The sequence below is a fragment of the Moschus berezovskii genome, chromosome 1 (assembly GCF_049115385.1).
Source record: "Moschus berezovskii isolate FMDL1 chromosome 1, NW_MosBer_1.0, whole genome shotgun sequence".
NCBI lineage: Eukaryota > Metazoa > Chordata > Mammalia > Artiodactyla > Moschidae > Moschus > Moschus berezovskii.
The window spans coordinates 115279026-115297894 of NC_142460.1; the positions used below are offsets into that span (position 1 = coordinate 115279026).

The following is an 18869-nucleotide window of genomic DNA, read 5'->3' on the forward strand; positions in this document are numbered from 1 at the left end:
GGTGCCAGTATGGTCAGGTTCTGGGGAAGGTCCTCTTTCAAACATCCGACTGCCAACTTTCCTCCATGTCCTCACATGGTAGAAGAGGCAAGGGAGCTCTCTGTGGCTGCCTTCATAAGATCATTAATCTCATTCACCTTCATGACCTAATCACCTCCCAAAGTCCCCATCTCCTGATACTATCACACTGGAATTAAGATTTCCATATATGAATTTTGAGGAGAAACAAACTTTCACAGAACACAGCTTATCTGTAAATCTTAGAAAAACCCCTTCCAGAAACTACCTAATGTCAAAGTTACTATCCTTCATGGTAATGCAGAGATGTGTAGATAATCAGTACTTCTCAAATCTTTCTGTTTCAGGACCACTCTGTACTTTTAATAAGTATTGAAGACTTCAAAGCGCTTTTGTTTATACGTGTTAAATTTATGTATATTTATTGTATTGTAAATTTAAAACTAAAACCTGTTAAAAATATTTAACTCATTTAAAAATAACCATAAAAACTCATTACATATTAAGTTAGTATATTTTTATGAAAATGCTTAGTAAAAACACTGGTATTATTCACAATTTTGCAAGTATTTTTAATGTCTAGCTTAATTCTTGTTGTTCAGTCACTCAGTCCTGTCTGACTCTTTGCAACCCCATGGACTGCAGCATGGTAGGCTTCCCTATACATCACCAACTCCCAAAGCTTGCTCACACTCATGTCCATTGAGTTGGTGATGCCATCCAACCATCTCATCCTCTGTTGCCCTCTTCTCCTCCTGCCTAGCATATTAGAAGACGACAAAATTCTCATTTCTTATTCTGAATTCAAACTGTTTCATTATATTAAATTATGTATTATAACTGTATTGTATGTGTTCAAAAGTTGAGAAGACATGAGAGAGAAACAAAAAGGACCTAAATCAAATGTTTAAGATAAAAACTACAATGCATGAGGTGAAAACATACAATCATTGAAATTAATGGTAGATTAGAAAGTGCTAACATTACTAACATTAGAAGAAACTGTTAGTAGCTTGAAGGCATAGCCATAGAAAAACTCCAAAATGAAACACAAAGAGAAAGAGGATTTAACTTTTAAAGTAATGAATAGCAAGCTGTGAGGCAACTACAAGCGGCCTGATATACATGTAATTTGATTCTTCAAAGGACAGGATAGTGATAAAACAGAAAAAAATATTTGAAGAAATAATGGCCAAAATGTATCCATTTTTTAACGAAACTTTTAAATCCACATATCTAAGAAGTTTAAGAGACCCAAGTATAAGAAATATGAATAAGAAAAAAGAAATAATTAAAATTAACAGCATTTTGACAGTTGGAAAGGCTGTGCTTGGGGCAAAAGGATAGAAGAGAACTGTGTATATTCTGCTCAGTTTTGCTATTAAACTGCTGGGGTCCAGGAAAGCAAAACCAAAATATGCCTCAATGGTATACTGATTACCTTAATTACAGTTACTTCAGAAATGACTGATTAAGGAGCAAAACTTCCCGTCCTATCTCCCTGAAAGCAGAAAATAAATCTCCCATGTGAAAGGGGCCCTCCCTCTGTGGAGGGTGGGGGTTCAGCTGTGGGGTGATGGTAGAAAGATAGTCCTTATTACCAGAGAGATCAGGAATTCAGGGCCAAGAAGTCTATATAAAAACACCTTGTTATGTCTTTACTAATTTATTACCCAAGCCCAAACTTTGCTTATTTTTGTACTAATTAATCATGGTAATCTTAATTACTTTGTCCTGTCAGTCCCTCTCAAATTTATTGTTTCTATAGCTAAAAAGTATAAAAGCTGCCTGCTTTAGCATCTGCTTAGGTCTTATTTCTATGAGACCTCTCTGTGAACAAATTAAATTTGTTGTTTTTTCTGTTAATCTGTCTTGTGTCCATTTCCAGCAATAAGAACTTAAGAAGAGTAGAGGGGGAAACTTCTTCCTCCCCGCAAAAATCTAAAACTGGTCTGAAAATTAAAGGTTTTTCTTTTTTTTATATGAAAACTAGTAAGCATTTTAAATTAGAGACATCACTTTGCCAATAAAGGCCCATATAGTCAAAGCTATGGTTTTTCCAGTTGTCATGTAAAAATGTGAGAATTGGATAATAAAGAGGGCTGAACTCTGAAGAATAGATGCTTTCTAATTGTGGTGTTGGAGAAGACTCTTGAGAGTCCCTCGGACTGCGAGGAGATCAAATCAGTAAATCCTAACGAAAATCAATCCTGAATATTCATTGGAAGGACTGGTGCTAAAACTAAAGCTCCAATACTTTGGGTACCTGATGTGAAGAGCCTACTCATTGGAAAAGACCCTGATGCTGGGAAAGATTGAGGGTGAGAGAAGGGGGTGACAGTGGATGAGATAGTTGGATGGCATTACCAACTCAATGGACATGAGTTTGAGCAAACTCCAGGAGAAGGTGAAGGACAGGGAAGCATGTCGTGCTACAGTCCATGGGGTAGCAGTCAGACAAGACTTAGCAACTTAACAACAAAAACAAGCATTTTAGCATGGTTTCAGTATATAAGATTAATATAAAAAATGCTAGCAACAGTCAAAATTGAAATAAAATGCAATATAAAATAGCATCAAATATAGGAAATAGGAATAAATTGGACAGTTAAGGCTTCAGCAATATGTGAACCATGAACTCCCAGATGTTCAAGCAGGTTTTAGAAAAGGCAGAGGCACCAGAGATCAAATTGTCAACATCCGCTGGATCATGGAGAAAGCAAGAGAGTTCCAGAAAAATATCTATTTCTGCTTCATTGACTATGCCAAAGCCTTTGACTGTGTCGATCACAATAAACTGTGGAAAATTCTGAAAGAGATGGGAATACCAGACCACCTGACCTGCCTCTTGAGAAACCTATATGCAGGCCAGGAAGCAACAGTTAGAACTGGACATGGAACAAGAGACTGGTTCCAAATAGGAAAAGGAGTACGTCAAGGCTGTATATTGTCACCTTGCTTATTTAACTTATATGCAGAGTACATCATGAGGAACGCTGGGCTGGAAGAAGCACGAACTGGAATCAAGATTGCTGGGAGAAATATCAATAACCTCAGATATGCAGATGACACTACCCTTATGGCAGAAAGTGAAGAGGAACTCAAAAGCCTCTTGATGAAAGTGAAAGAGGAGAGTGAAAAGGTAGGCTTGAAGCTCAACATTCAGAAAACAAAGATCATGGCATCTGGTCCCATCACTTCACGGTAAATAGATGGAAAAACAGTGGAAACAGTGTCAGACTTTATGTTTTTGGGCTCCAAAATCACTGCAGATGCTGATTGCAGCCAGGAAATTAAAAGACGCTTACTCCTTGGAAGGAAAGTTATGACCAACCTTGATAGTATATTAAAAAGCAGAGACATTACTTTGCCAACCAAGGTCCATCTAGTCAAGGCAATGGTTTTTCCCGTGGTCATGTATGGATGTGAGAGTTGGATTGTGAAGAAAGCTGAGCGCTGAAGAATTGATGCTTTTGAACTGTGGTGTTGGAGAAGACTCTTGAGAGTCCCTTGGACTGCAAGGAGATCCAACCAGTCCATTCTAAAGGAGATCAGTCCTGGGTGTTCATTGGAAGGACTGATGCTAAAGCTGAAACTCCAATACTTTGGCCACCTCATGCGACGAATTGACTCACTGGAAAAGACTCTGATGCTGGGAAAGGTTGGGGGTGGGAGGAGAAGGGGACGACCGAGAATGAGATGGCTGGATGGCATCACCGACTCTATGGACGTGAGTTTGAGTGAACTCTGGGAGCTGGTGATGGACAGGGAGGCCTGGCGTGCTGTGATTCATGGGGTCGCGGAGAGTCGGACACCACTGAGCGACTGAACTGAACTGAACTGAATGCAGATTAATAGAGTGAAAAATACAAAATAATACAGAGTAATTAAACACAAAAGTAACTAGAAACACTGTTCTCATGGTTTAGATGATTCAACACTCTTATAATGCAGTTTTCCTCAAACTGATACATAGGTTTGGTATAATCCCAACAAAAATCTCAGGAGATATTCTGTAAAAATTAGCAATCTGATTCAAAGAACTGAACAGAGCCAAAATAACTGAAAAAAAAATCTGGATGATTAACATTCTATGTTTGCAAGACTTGTTATGAGCTACAGTAATTAAGATTGTGTATATTAGCATCAAGACTGAAGAACAGAAAAATGTAAGAGAACTGAGCTAGAAGTTGACCCACAAATATATGGACAAATTACTTTAGACAAAGGGACAAAGGCAAGTCAGTGGAGAAGTGGGTCTTTTATCGTATGAATATACAATTATATATCCATAGGCAAAAAATGAAATTTGATCAACAACTTATACCACATACAGAAATTAATTCAAAGTGGATCCTAGACCTCATCAAGAGAAAGACTTCTCGTCTTTGAAACATACTTTAAGAAAATGATAAAAGACAAGCCATCAGTTCAGTTCAGTTCAGTCGCTCAGTCGTGTCCGACTCTTTGTGACCCCATGAATCACAGCACACCAGGCTTCCCTGTCCATCACCAACTCCCGGAGTTCACTCAAACTCATGTCCATCGAGTCGGTGATGCCATCCAGCCATCTCATTCTCTATCATACCCGTCTCCTCCCGCCTCCAATCCCTCCCAGCATCAGACTCTTTTCCAGTAAGTCAACTCGTCACATGAGGTGGCCAAAGTATTGGAGTTTCAGCTTTAGCATCAGTCCTTCCAATGAACACCCAGGATTGATCTCCTTTGGAATGGACTGGTTGTAGGCTAGGATGAAATACTTATAAAGCATGTAGTGATAAAGTACTTGTGTCTAGAACACACTAATCCTCAAAGGTCAACAATTAGAAAACAAACACAATTTTTAAATTGGCAAAAATTACACCCTTTACCAAAGAAAACATACATATGGCTAGTAAGGACAGGAAAAAGTATTCAACAAAATCCCCATTATGGAAAAGTAAATTGAAGCTACAACAGGACATCACTGCTTCTATCAGACTAGACAAAATGAAAAATACTTAAGTGAAGATATGAAGGAAATGGAAATCTGTCATACATTCGTTGTTGTTTAGTCTCAAAGTCATGTCTGGCTCTGTAGTCCACCAGGCTCCACTATCCATGGGATTTCCCAGGCAAAAATACTAGAGTGAGTTGCTATTTTCTTCTCCACGGGATCTTCTTGACTCAGGGATTGAACCCACATCTCCTGCATTGCAGGCAGATTCTTACCACCATGCAGAGCTGGTGGGAATGAACAGTTTCTTAAGAAGTCAAAATACACCTACCACATACTACAACTATTTCACTGTTATGTATTTCTCCAAGAGAAATGAAGGGCATGATCATGTATGATCATACAAAACTCTTGTACTCAAATGTTAATACCCTAAATCTGAACGCCAAAATATCTTTCAATAACTGAATGTATAAACAAATTGCAGAATACATACACAGTGTAACACTACTCAGGAATAGGAAGAAATGAAGTCTTGAAATACACTACAACATGGATGAACCTCAAAATAATTATGTGAGATGAAAGAAGCAAGACACACACAGAGACAGAGAATATGAAGAAGATTACTATAGACACACAGAGCAGATCAGGGATTCCTGAGGACAAAAGAGTAGGACAGGGAGTAATGGGAGAAAAGAATTAAAAGAAGTGATGTACATGTTTATTACCTTCACTGTAGTTAGTGATGATTTCACAGATGTATACATGACCCAAAACTTCAGAAATTATACACTTTGTGTGTAATGTATTACATGACAAATATTCCTCCACAGATCTGTTTTTAAAAAGTTAAATGGATTTCCTAATGTAAATCATTAAAGAAAACATATATTTGTTTTTCATCTTGGAAATATTTTGGACATAATTTTGAAAGGAAAATAGCAATTATTAAGAAAGTGAACTGTGAACTCCCAGATGTTCAAGCAGGTTTTAGAAAAGGCAGAGGCACCAGAGATCAAATTGCCAACATCCGCTGGATCATGGAGAAAGCAAGAGAGTTCCAGAAAAACATCTATTGCTGCTTCATTGACTATGCCAAAGCCTTTGACTGTCGATCACAATAAATTGTGGAAAATTCTGAAAGAGATGGGAATCCCAGACCACCTGACCTGCCTCTTGAGAAACCTGTATGCAGGTCAGGAAGCAACAGTCAGAACTGGTCATGGAACAACAGACTGGTTCCAAATAGGAAAAGGAGTACGTCAAGGTTGTATATTGTCATCCTGCTTATTTAACTTATATGCAGAGTACATCATGAGGAACGCTGGGCTGGAAGAAGCACAAGCTGGAATCAAGATTGCTGGGAGAAATATCAATAACATCAGATATGCAGATGACACCACCCTTATGGCAGAAAGTGAAGAGGAACTCAAAAGCCTCTTGATGAAAGTGAAAGAGGAGAGTGAAAAGGTTGGCTTGAAGCTCAACATTCAGAAAACAAAGATCATGGCACCTGGTCCCATCACTTCATGGGAAATAGATGGGGAAACAGTGGAAACGGTGTCCGACTTTATTTTTTGGGGCTCCAAAATCACTGCAGATGCTGATTGCAGCCAGGAAATTAAAAGACGCTTACTCCTTGGAAGGAAAGTTATGACCAACCTAGATAGCATATTAAAAAGCAGAGACATTACTTTGCCAACCAAGGTCCGTCTAGTCAAGGCTATGGTTTTTCCCGTGGTCATGTATGGATGTGAGAGTTGGACTGTGAAGAAGGCTGATCGCCGAAGAATTGATGCTTTTGAACTGTGGTGCTGGAGAAGACGAAAAGAGACTGATGCTGGGAAGGATTGAAAGCAGGAGGAGAAGCGGACAACAGAGAATGAGATGGCTGGATGGCATCACCGACTCAATGGACATGAGTTTGAGTGAACTCCGGGAGTTGGTGATGGACAGGGAGGCCTGGCGTGCTGTGATTCATGGGGTCGCAAAGAGTCGGACACGACTGAGCGACTGAACTGAAGAACTAAAAAGCCCTTTTACGTGAAAAAAACTTACAAATGTTTAAGAGTGTAACCATGACTACTCAAGAGCTCCAGAGAAAGTTGTTAATTAATGCTTCTTTTCCATTATACATTTCTGCAAGATTAGATACTTGTGTTTATACGATTACACGTTTTTGCAGGAAAAAATGTTAAAGATCTATCAGTGATTTAAAACAATAATTTTTTAAAGTCCAAGGATATAAATGTTGTCTCACTTATTCACTTGATGAATTCAATATTAAATGTATAAATAATTATTTCAATAAAAACAAAGAAATGATTTGTGCAGAAATTAGATTTACTGTCTAAAATTTAACATTTTGATTTTTTGGATTTTATGTGCCTAAAGAGGAAATATATATTGGTTAGCAGTCTTAGAAACTCCCACAGAAGTTAAATATCTTTTAAAACTAATATACCTTATTGTTGTTTAGTTGCCAAGTCATGACCGACTGTTTCACAACCCCATGAACTGTAGCCTGCCAGACTCCTCTGTCCATGAGATATCCTGGACAAGAATATTGGAACAGGTTTGTCATTTCCTTCTTCAGGAGATCTCCTTGACCCAGTGATTGAACCCACACCTCCTGCATTAGCAGGAGGATTCTTTACCCCTGAGCTTCCAGGGAAGCCCTAATATACCTTACAATGAGGAATAAACATTATTTTTATTTTAGCAAAAATTACAAAAAGGGCATCACACTATGGCAGAAACAAAGTTAAACTGAATTATTTAGAGTTCAAAACAAGCCTCTTTAAAAAAGAGTAAAAATGTGCTTAAAAATTGGCATTTTAATATTTAAATTGTTATAGGCACAATTGTAAAATCTGGGTAAGATCAAATGTGTGGCAAACACCTGAAAAGAATGAAAACCAATATGGAGAAGAATTGGTGCTACATGATTTTTTTTTTTTTTTTTTTGGTTTGTTGCTTAATGCTCAAACATGAGTCTTGTCTTAAATTAGTATAACAATAACACTGAAAATTGATAAATTCAGGTGCCAGTTCTGAAGTAATTTGTTCATTTTTTCAGAATTAGCATGTTGCAAATTAACGTCCATACAGGTAATCTCCCTACACAACCAGAAACAAACCATGTGAGAATCAGACAAAACTTACAAACTCACTCAGTGCTCCACATTCTCAGTCTCAGGTCCACTGCTGTCACCGAGAGACACAAAGCCTCCCATCTCACTACTGTCTCTTAAGTGAGTAGAAGGGTAACTAATTTATAGCCTGATAGGTAAGCATGTATGTTTTCAAATAAACTGACTTTAAGATATCTGGGAACATTAATCACTCTTAAGAGAAAAAAAAAAGAATTTATTTTTTATTCTCAGTGGACACATTATTACAAAATAGGGTAAAAAACATGTATTTTCTAGCATCCACATAAAGCAAACATTATGCCCACATTAGAAGATTTCATGCCATTATCTAAAGATCTGAGCTATGACTGCCCCACAAATATACAATTAAGATAAACAATGTTCATATGTGTATCCCCAGTCACTGTGAAATTTTTTTGTAGTAACCAATTTTGCAAAAGTGCATCTGGAAAGTCACTCAACATTCTTATTTTTTTTTGTTTTTACTGTTTTGTATTCCTTTGTATTGCTCTGATCTGAATACTCATTTTCCTGATAATTGCTTGTAGTTATTTTTTATGTGCATATTTTCCTTTGTTAAGTATATGATCCAATCTTTTGATGAACTTTTTCAATTATCATTTTTTCAATTAGTGATAAATCATTTGTCAAACACATATTTTGTGAATATTTCTGCTAAGTTTCTGGATTAAGCATTCAATTTTTAAATGGGGTCTTTGGATTATCAGAAGTTTTGATGAAATTTTATTTATACAATGCATTTTAATGGCTTCAGTAATGTGAACTCAAATCATAAAGAATGTCCCATTTTAAGATGATTGTTAAATCATTACTATTTCTGCTACTTTCCATGTCTTCCTATAAAGTTCCTATCAGGTATTGATTCTTCTCAATCTGAAGATCTTCCTTTAACATCTCAGTTCAGTTCAGTTCAGTCGCTCGCTCTTTGCGACCCCATGAATCACAGCACGCCAGGCCTCCCTGTCCATCACCAAATCCCAGAGTTCACTCAAACTCATATCCATTGAGTCGGTGATGCCATCCAGCCATCTCATCCTCTGTCGTCTCCTTCTCTTCCTGCCCCCAATCCCTCCCAGTATCAGAGTCTTTTCTAGTGAGTCAACTCGTCGCATGAGGTGGCCAAAGTATTGGAGTTCAGCTTTAGCATCAGTCCTTCCAACGAACACCGAGGACTGATCTCCTTTAGAATGGACTGGTTGGATCTCCTTGCAGTCCAAGGGACTCTCAAGAGTCTTCTCCAACATCACAGTTCAAAAGCATCAATTCTTCAGCACTCAGCTTTCTTCACCTTCCAACTCTCACATCCATACATAACCACTGGAAAAACCATAGCCTTGACTAGACAGACCTTTGCTGGCAAAATAATATCTCTGCTTTTTAATATGCTATCTATGTTGGTCATAACTTTCCTTCCAAGGAGTAAGCATCTTTTAATTTCATGGCTGAAATCACCATCTGCAGTGATTTTGGAGCCCAAAACAATAAAGTGTGACACTGTTTCCACTGTTTCCCCATCTATTTAGGAGAATGCAGATATGCTCTTGAAGTCCATTCAGTTTTTAAAGAGAAAATATCTTTGTTTCACCTTCAAACTAAAAAATATTTTCACTGGATGTAGAACTGAGGTTAATAGATTTTTTTTTTCTTTCTTTGCTTCACAAATGTTGTTCTACTGTCTGTTGTCCACTTCGTTTCTGAAGAAAATCATCAGTCATGTTTTTCTTGTATATAATGTGCTGATTTTTCTCTGGCTACTTTCAATATTGCCTTTTTACATCTGTTTTCCTCCAGTATTCTTGCCTGGAAAATCCTATGGACAGAGGATCCTGGAGGGCTAAGGTTAGTTGGGTTGCAAAGAGCTGGACACAACTGAGTGACTACATATAGCACAAAAATACATATTTGTTTTCAGGAGCTGGCCATTGATGTGCCATGGTGTGATATACCTTGTATGTATACTGTTAGGGTCTCTTGAACTTCTTGGATCTGAAATCAATTATTTTCACAAAATTAGAGACTATTGGTGCCAGTATATCTTCAAATCCTTTTATGCCCCATTATTTCTTTCTTCTTTTTTGAGATCACAAATACATACACACTGTACTTTAATATTGTTCTGTAGATCACTGAGAACTTGTTCTTTTTTTTTTTTTCAGTCTTTTATTCTCTTTGTCCTGAAGATCAGTTAATTCTTATTGATCTATCTTTACATTTATTGACCATTTCTTCTGCATTCCTCAGCTGTTCTTGGGCCCACCCAATGAATTTCTCATTTGTATATTTACTATCTAGTTCTAAAATTTCCATTTTAAAAATATAGTATCTATTTCTGTACTATTATTTCTCTATTTCTTTACTCATTAGGACAATATTTTCCTTTAAACCCTTCTATATACTCATAAATGACTGCTTTAAACATCTTTTCAGCTGATTTCTATCCCTGGTTCATCTCAGGGTCAATTTTTATTCATTCAGTTTTTCTCTTGATTATGGCAATAGTCTTCTATTTCTTCATATGTCTAGAAAATATTTACTGTGTAATGTATATTGTAAAAGATACATTGTAGTCTCTGAATTCCATTACCATCCTTGAAAGACTTTTATTTTCTAGCAATTATTTACCTTTGCTAGATTAAAACTCTTTCTTGCATTAGACAGTATCTGTACTTTCTGCAAAGTCCTTTCAATCTTCCAGCTGTTGCCTTCTACCAGATCTTCTGGAGCATGGCATACTTCATAGAGTCCAAAGGTCTATCAAGGTTTTAGCAGAATTTGCACATAACCTTCTTAGGTTCTAGCCACTCTGCCTTACACAAATTAACAAATATGTTTGACTGAAAAATCATAAAATTGCAAGTATCTCGTCTAGTTTCTGCCCTACTTTATCTTTTACTTTTATTTTTTGGCCATACCACAAGGCATTCAGGATCTTAGTTCCCTGACCAGAGATTGAGCACAGGCCCCCTGCAGTGGAAGTGTGGAGTCTTAACCAAGGGACCACCAGGGAACTACCCCAACCTACCGTTTTTTTATTCTCAATAAGAGATAACCACTATTGGCACCTCCCTCACCACTTAAGTAGTAAAAACAAAAGAACTCTGGTCCATGGAAGGAAATGAAGAAAGAACATAAAATAAAGAGACATTGCGAATAAAAATAATCTTTCATTATTTTCCCATGTTTTATTAGTGTTAGTCCTGTTCAGAATGATCATTTCTAATATGTTTTGGTAGAAGCTATGTGGACATGAGTTTGAGTGTACTCCGGGAGTTGGTGATGGACAGGGAGGCCTGGCGTGCGGTGATTCATGGGGTCGCGGAGAGTCGGACACGACTGAGCGACTGAACTGAACTGAACTGATAGCAACTAGTTTCCCCTCTAATTTTTGGAGAATGAGGGACTGTAGTTCCAGAATTTAGCTAGAATGTAGCAAGGAAGTGGGCAAAAAGGCTCAGCAGAGAATTAAATGCTGGTATTGGTTAACATTAACTTTGGTTAAAATTATCTGTGAAAGAACATGAAACACCAGTGAGGTAAGTCAAAATGGAGTTTATGTCACTTTTACAGAGGAATCCTGAGCCCATTCTGGGCTCTGATCTTGGAGTCAAGGATCCAGACTCTATCTTGTTCTATCATCTTTAGCCTGCTTTTCACTTCACATTCCAAGATGGCTGCATGAGCTCAGGCCATCTTGTCTTTATTTCAGCCATCTTGGATGAGAAGGAGGATTGAGTAAGTCAGGATACCACAGAGGATCCAGAAACTGGGTGTGATGGCCATGGCTTTGTATTAGGCAGTGCCAGAAGCCACGTTTGGTGGTGGTGTAATCTCAAGCATTGTCTTCCAAGTCACCAAAACTAGCTCAAGCACTTGCAATCTCTGTTTGGAATCCTTGTAAGGAAATCAGTCACATTTCTGTCATTGTTCAATGTCTCTTTTAATAGTTTGCCTTCAGAATGTACTACTATCCAGTGTCTATCCTCCAAAAGAAAGAAGAGGCACATTGGTCCATTGAAGCCAAACCACAAGGATCCACTGGAGCATTCATCATCTTTCAGTTCAGTTCAGTTCAGTCGCTCAGTCGTGTCCGACTCTTTACGACCCCATGAATCACAGCATGCCAGGCCTCTCTATCCATCACCAACTCCCGAAGTTCACTCAAACTCATGTCCATCAAGTCGGTGATGCCATCCAGCCATCTCATTCTCTGTCATCCCCTTCTTCTCCTGCCCCCAATCCCTCCCAGCATCAGAGTCTTTTCCAGTGAGTCAACTCGTCGCATGAGGTGGCCAAATTATTGGAGTTTCAGCTTTAGCATCAGTCCTTCCAATGAACACCCAGGACTGATCTCCTTTAGAATGGACTGGTTGGATCTCCTTGCAGTCCAAGGGACTCTCAAGAGTCTTCTCCAGCGCCATAGTTCAAAAGCATCAATTCTTCGGCGATCAGCTTTCTTCACAGTCCAACTCTCACATCCATACATGACCACTGGAAAAACCATAGCCTTGACTAGACAGACCTTGGTTGGTTGATACATTATCCTGCCCTGCAGGGTGAGAGGGCTAGCCTCTGTGAAAATTTCTGGTTTAATGTCAAGCAATTTCCTTTTTCAGCTCTTCCATCAGGGCTTTCAGAGTTTCTATATGTCACTCCCAGGACATTGTTGTATTCACCTCCATCCCCAGAGGACCAAAGAGTTTGGCCTTCTTGCTACCACATGGAAAATAAAGAAACATGTTTCCATTGACCTGGCCTTGGACCTCACACGTGGTTGTCCATGTCTGAGCTTAGGATTGACAGTGAAGTCATACTGAATAGTCTGAGTCACTGCAGACCTGGAAGACACAGTTTAGCAGAAGAAAGACCAGGGAGGCAGGACTGAAGGTGGTGCCAGAAGCCAGAACCATCAAGACCCAAGGGTGCTTGGAGCCACATCTGTTAATTCACTGTGTTTGCTGCTCCCAGGATGCTGCGGCTCCTCAGGGGAGACAAGTGAGCCCTAGGCGGAGAGTGGAGCGGGAGCGGATGTGAACCAGACTTATTCCAGGCATGCTGCCCTAGGTTCTGCCTACTTTTAACCCAGTCTTCTCAATACTTGCCTTAATTTATATTAGACATCTGCTGGGAGATTAATATAAAGTTTTACATTATTATCAATAAAACTAACATTTTCATAACTTTTTACCACTTCTTAAATAACTATTTTTTTAAATTATTATTAAATCACGTTAGTTTTCAAAAATAAGAGCAAAGAATGAAGCTTTTACAGAGATGTAGATGGACCTAGAGATCATCACACAGAGTGAAGTCAGAAAGAGAAAAACATATCATATAATACTGCTTACATATGGAATCTAGAAAAATGATATAGATGAATTTATTTATTTGCAAAGCAGAAATAGAGACACAGATATGGAGAACAAGCTTAGGACACCCAGTGTGGGGGGAGAAGGCGTGGATAGAATTGGAACAGTGGGACTGACATATATACACTACTATGTATAAAAGAGATAACTAATGAGAACCTACAGGGAACTCGACTCAGTGCTCTGTGGGGACCTAAATGGAAACAGCATCAAAAAGAGAGGGGAGATATATATAACTGATTCACTCTGATGTATGGCAGGAACTAACGCAATCCTGTAAAACATCTATACTCCAATAAAAATTAATCTAAAAAAGTTACGCCAAGTGAAACTACCCAAACAGTCCATACTATGTGATTTCATTAATTTGAAATGCTAGAACACGTAAACTAACTTGTGATAGCTGTTTGCTTCGATGGGGAAGACTGACTGAAAAGGGACACAAGGAAACCTAATGAAGTGATGGAAATTCTCATATCAAATGTGATTGATGAGTATATATATCTGAATATTGCACTGTACATAAATTATATTGCAATTACAAAACATTACCCAGGTAATTACATAACAGAAAACCGTTCTTTTGTGATCAGATTTTTAAATCATGATATCCAAGTACAAAAGATAATGCTTAAAAATAATACCCATAAGATACTTTTATATCTACATTCTCTCTCTTTAGTTGCTAGGTCCTGTTCAACTCTTGCGACCCCAAGGACTGTAACCTGTCAGATTTCTCTGTTCTTGGGATTCTCCTGGCAAGAATACTGGAGTGTGTTGCCATTTCTTTCTTCAGGGGATCTTCCCAACTCAGGGATAGAACCCAGGTCTCCTGTACCACAGGCAGATTCTTTACCTACTGAGCTACGAGGTTACATCCCTAATGTCACATGAGATTTTATATATTTTTTATATGCAGTATACGTCTATCTTATAATGAGTATTTTAATATTGCTTCAGCTGTCCTTTGTACTCATTACTTCTCACTCTGCCATATAAACAGAATTATCTAATCATCATTTTTAATATTGCTGAAGCAATATTAAAACACTCATTATAAGATACAAGTATACTGTATTAGAAAAGTATTGTATAAAATCTCATGTGACATAAGGGATGTAATAAAAATTTTATCAAATTCATATAAAATTACACAAAATTTGTTTTGAATTTTCTTTTAAAAAGCTTTTTAGAACATATCTAGTACAACTTAGAAAACTATATCAGTTGATCCAACTTAATCTGAAGATGAATAAAAATTATGTGAAAGAAAATACTTAAGCAAACATGGAAAAATATTCAAGATATAAAATTCATGGGTGATTATACAGTCTTTAAGTAGGATACTTTATTTCAAAAAGAAATTAACTGGCACGAATTCTAAGCTTGTGGCATATAGAGCCAGTTGCTTTGGCTCACAAGAATTGACTGTGTGCATCTTTCCTCAACTCTGTGTTCAGTAATGTCACATTGGCAGCTTGAACTAAGCCCTGGGGGGAATATTTACACCATGAACATCAGCAAATGTTATAAAAGTGCTTTAAGGACTATAGCACAGAAGAAAGAAAACCAAGCAAGCAAGGAGTCACACAAAATTGAAGAAACAGAAATTAGTGTTTGGGGAAGCTGTGAAAGTTAAATTTGCAGGGGAAAGTACTACAGTTGGTGGAACTACATAAAGAAAAAGATCTAAATTGCTGCAGAGAGAGGGGTCTCAAAGTTTTTTGCTCAATAACAAGTGGTGCATGTAGAGGCTGAAACTCCATGATGCTGAGCAAAGAACAAGAAAGGGGAGCTATAAGATAAACAACTCCCAAAGCTCTAACTGGTGAGAGCATTCAGTTCAGAAACCAAATATGTCAAACCATAGCAATAAACGTTAACCAACCTAGGATAAACTATATTTTAAACTTGTCTAACACAGCTTATCATAACTTAACTGGCTCCCAAAACATACTTCAACAGTCTTAAAAACAATAAAACTCAAATGCAGCAGTGTAACACTCATAATCATCTAATCAAAATTATTAGATGTGCAAAGAAACAGGAAAATCATACCCATCAGGAGAAAAATCAGATAACACAAACAGATACTGAAATGGCAGCATTGATGGCCTGTGTAGACAAAGATTTTAAAACAATTATTGTAAATATATGGTCACAGTTACAAAGGAAAACATATTTGTCAAAATTCTTTAGACTGCACACTTAGAATAGGTGCTCTTTTAGATGTAGATTCTTTATCAAAAAAAATGATTTTTTAAATGTGATACTGAATATTTTTAATTTCTAGATTAACAATAATTAATTCTACATGTTTAATGAGTTCTGTTTAGAGCGATACTTGTCACTAGTTAAAAGAGGCATTTCTTATAGAAAATGATTTACAAATAAGTTACTTTCCACAAATATAATATACATGTAATATTCTCTCTTCTGTAATTTATTAGCAAATCTTAATATCTTTCCATTTTTAAATATAGTTCATTAACATTCATGAAAGCTAAATGATGACATGTTTTTTTGATATCCAATATTGAGAAAATCCATCATTAGCCAAAAGAGATTTGATATAATCCCATACATAAATGAGAATGGCAAGCCACTCTAGTACTCTTGCCTAGAAAATCCCATGGATGGAGGAGCCTGGTAGGCTGCAGTCTGTGGGGTTGCTAAGGGTCGGACACGACTGAGTGATTTCACTTTCACTTTTTACTTTCACACATTGGAGAAGGAAATGGCAACCCACTCCAGTGTTCTTGCCTGGAGAATCCCAGGGACAGGAGACCCTGGTGGGCTTCTGTCTATGGGGTCACACAGAGTTGGACACGACTGAAGTGACGCAGCAGCAGCAGCAGCAGCATGCATTAGGGGGCTCCCCAGGTGGTACAGTGCTAAAGAATCTGCCTAGCAACACAAAAGATGCAAAAGATGCAGGTTTGATCCCTGGGTGGTAAAGATGCCCTGGAAGAGGAAATGGCAACACATTCTAGTATTCTTGCCTGAAAAATTCACTGGACAGAGGAGCCTGGTGGCCTACAGTCCATGGGGTTGCAAAGAGTCAGACATGACTGAGCAACTAAGCAAAGACACACACACAGCATGCATCAGATGACTTCTTTTTTGTACGGACAAAATACTGAAAACATTTCAGTATAGATTTAATTCTAGTATAATTTAAAGAGAAACTTGTATTAAGACTTATTCAGTTATACAGTAGAATATATTTTTATTTTTAAAAAGGGAAAATTATAATAATGATTACAATCATTTTTAGCAATTGTGCCTGATGTCATACCTCATGGCGATATAGGAAAACAAAAACAATAGTTCCTAACTACATGAGTTTACAGTCTAGGTGGGAAGATAAGACATATTCCAGAATTAACATATCCCAGAGATATAGACATATGACAGTGCTAATAAAATCACAGAAAAAGTAATAATTTCTTTTTCTGAACTGCTAAAGCATGATCTTCTTCATGGTTCATTTGGTAATTAATCATGCAATGCCTTCTTAAATAGATAAGTCTTTTCCACTAATATCCTTTGTTTTGAACTATTACTACATCAAATATTATAATTGAACTTTTCCTATATGTACAAAAATTCAGTTCAGAGACTATATTTTATGGTAAGCAAACTGGCGTGGTGAAAATATTCTACATAACTGATTTAGAGAAACTGAGTTTTAATCTTCACTATTCCACTATTGAAACTTTCTTGTACCTTCAAAAGTTATGTCTTATAATAATTCACAAGATATGGATTGGTGATTTTTCCAGGGTATGGATGTAATTAATATGTATATGATTAATTAATTTACTAATCTATTGTGTCAAAAATAGAAATTAATAGTGATGGAGGACAGAAAAATGGAGATTAGTGTGTTTGTAATTGCTAGGTTAAATGAATCTCTTTGTTTTTCAAAAGAGGAAATAGTAGCTCCTAAATAACATTAACCCTTAAAATGTAGTAACACATATTCTATCTACTTTACAATTCCAATATTATATAAATTTATCCCTGAAAATGGCTATAAACATTTCAAACAAATGGAAATGGTACTGAAAACCATAACAAGGATAATTTCTATTTTATCTTTCACATTGTAGAGTTTATGCAACTTTTGAAGAAAAAAACTCAAAGGATACAAAATCTTGCAAGTATCTATTCTTTAATGATAAAAACAATCACAAGTTTCATTTCTTGGGAAAATATTGGGTACTAAGCACTGTGTAGTTGACTCACTGGAAAGGAGTCTGATGCTGGGAGGGATTGGGGATAGGAGGAGACGGGGACGACAGAGAATGAGATGGCTGGATGGCATCACCGACTCCATGGACATGAGTTTGAGTGAACTCCGGGAGTTGGTGATGGACAGGGAGGCCTGGCATGCATGGGGTCGCAAAGAGTCGGACATGACTGGGCGACTGAACTGAACTGAACTGAACTGAAGCACTGTGTAGATAGCATATTAAAAAACAGAGACATTACTTTGCAAACAAAGGTCCGTCTAGTCAAGGCTATGGTTTTTCCAGTGGTCATGTATGGATGTGAGAGTTGGACTGTGAAGAAAGCTGATCGCCGAAGAATTGATGCTTTTGAACTGTGGTGTTAGAGAAGACTCTTGAGAGTCCCTTGGACTGCAAGGAGATCCAACCAGTCCATTCTAAAGGAGATCAGTCCTGGGTGTTCATTGGAAGGACTGATGCTAAAGTTGAAACTTTGGCCACCTCATGCGACGAGTTGACTCACTGGAAAAGACTCTGATGCTGGGAGGGATTGGGGGCGGGAGGAGAAGGGGACGACAGAGAATGAGCTGGATGGCATCACCGACTCGATGGACATGAGTTTGAGTGAACTCCGGGAGTTGGTGATGGACTGGGAAACCTGGCGTACTGTGATTCATGGGGTCACAAAGAGTCAGACACAACTGAGAGACTGAACTGAACTGAATTGAAGCACTGTGTAAGTTTTCTTTGTTTCATTTATTATTTATAGTAATACTATTAGCCTCATCTTATAAGGGACAAAATTGATATCCAAAAAAACTAAACAACTGTCATATGCTCATATAATTTTATTTATTTTTAAAGCAGAATTATAATTTAAAATTAGATGTGAGATATCTTACTGTATCAGATTGCCTCCTGAGATTATCAAATTTGATGAATCAGTATTATTGAACCAAATATTTAAAATTCTAAAGATAAATATAGGTAAGGTAATACTTAGAATGTATCAGAAATAAAACATGAAGTAAAATTTGTAATTCAATTAAGCATAAGTAAGATCTATTAGGGAAAATGCTCTAATCAAATGTTCAGTGCCTGATGTCATGGTATAATTGAAAAATTGATATAGTGT

The 18869-nt window shown here is 37.4% G+C and overlaps 1 protein-coding gene across 2 annotated transcripts in view; it reads right to left on the bottom strand.

Moving 5' to 3' along the window:
• NAALADL2 (N-acetylated alpha-linked acidic dipeptidase like 2) overlaps positions 1-18869 on the bottom strand; it is a 1658577-nt gene that overhangs the window by 1513486 nt on the left and 126222 nt on the right. The window contains exon 3 of one of the 2 annotated variants that reach the window (XM_088839030.1): positions 15558-15614. The exons of the other annotated variant lie outside the window; for it this stretch is intronic. The gene's annotated coding sequence lies outside the window, so the exon portion shown is untranslated. The remainder of the gene's footprint in view (positions 1-15557; positions 15615-18869) is intronic. 2 annotated transcript variants of the gene reach the window in all.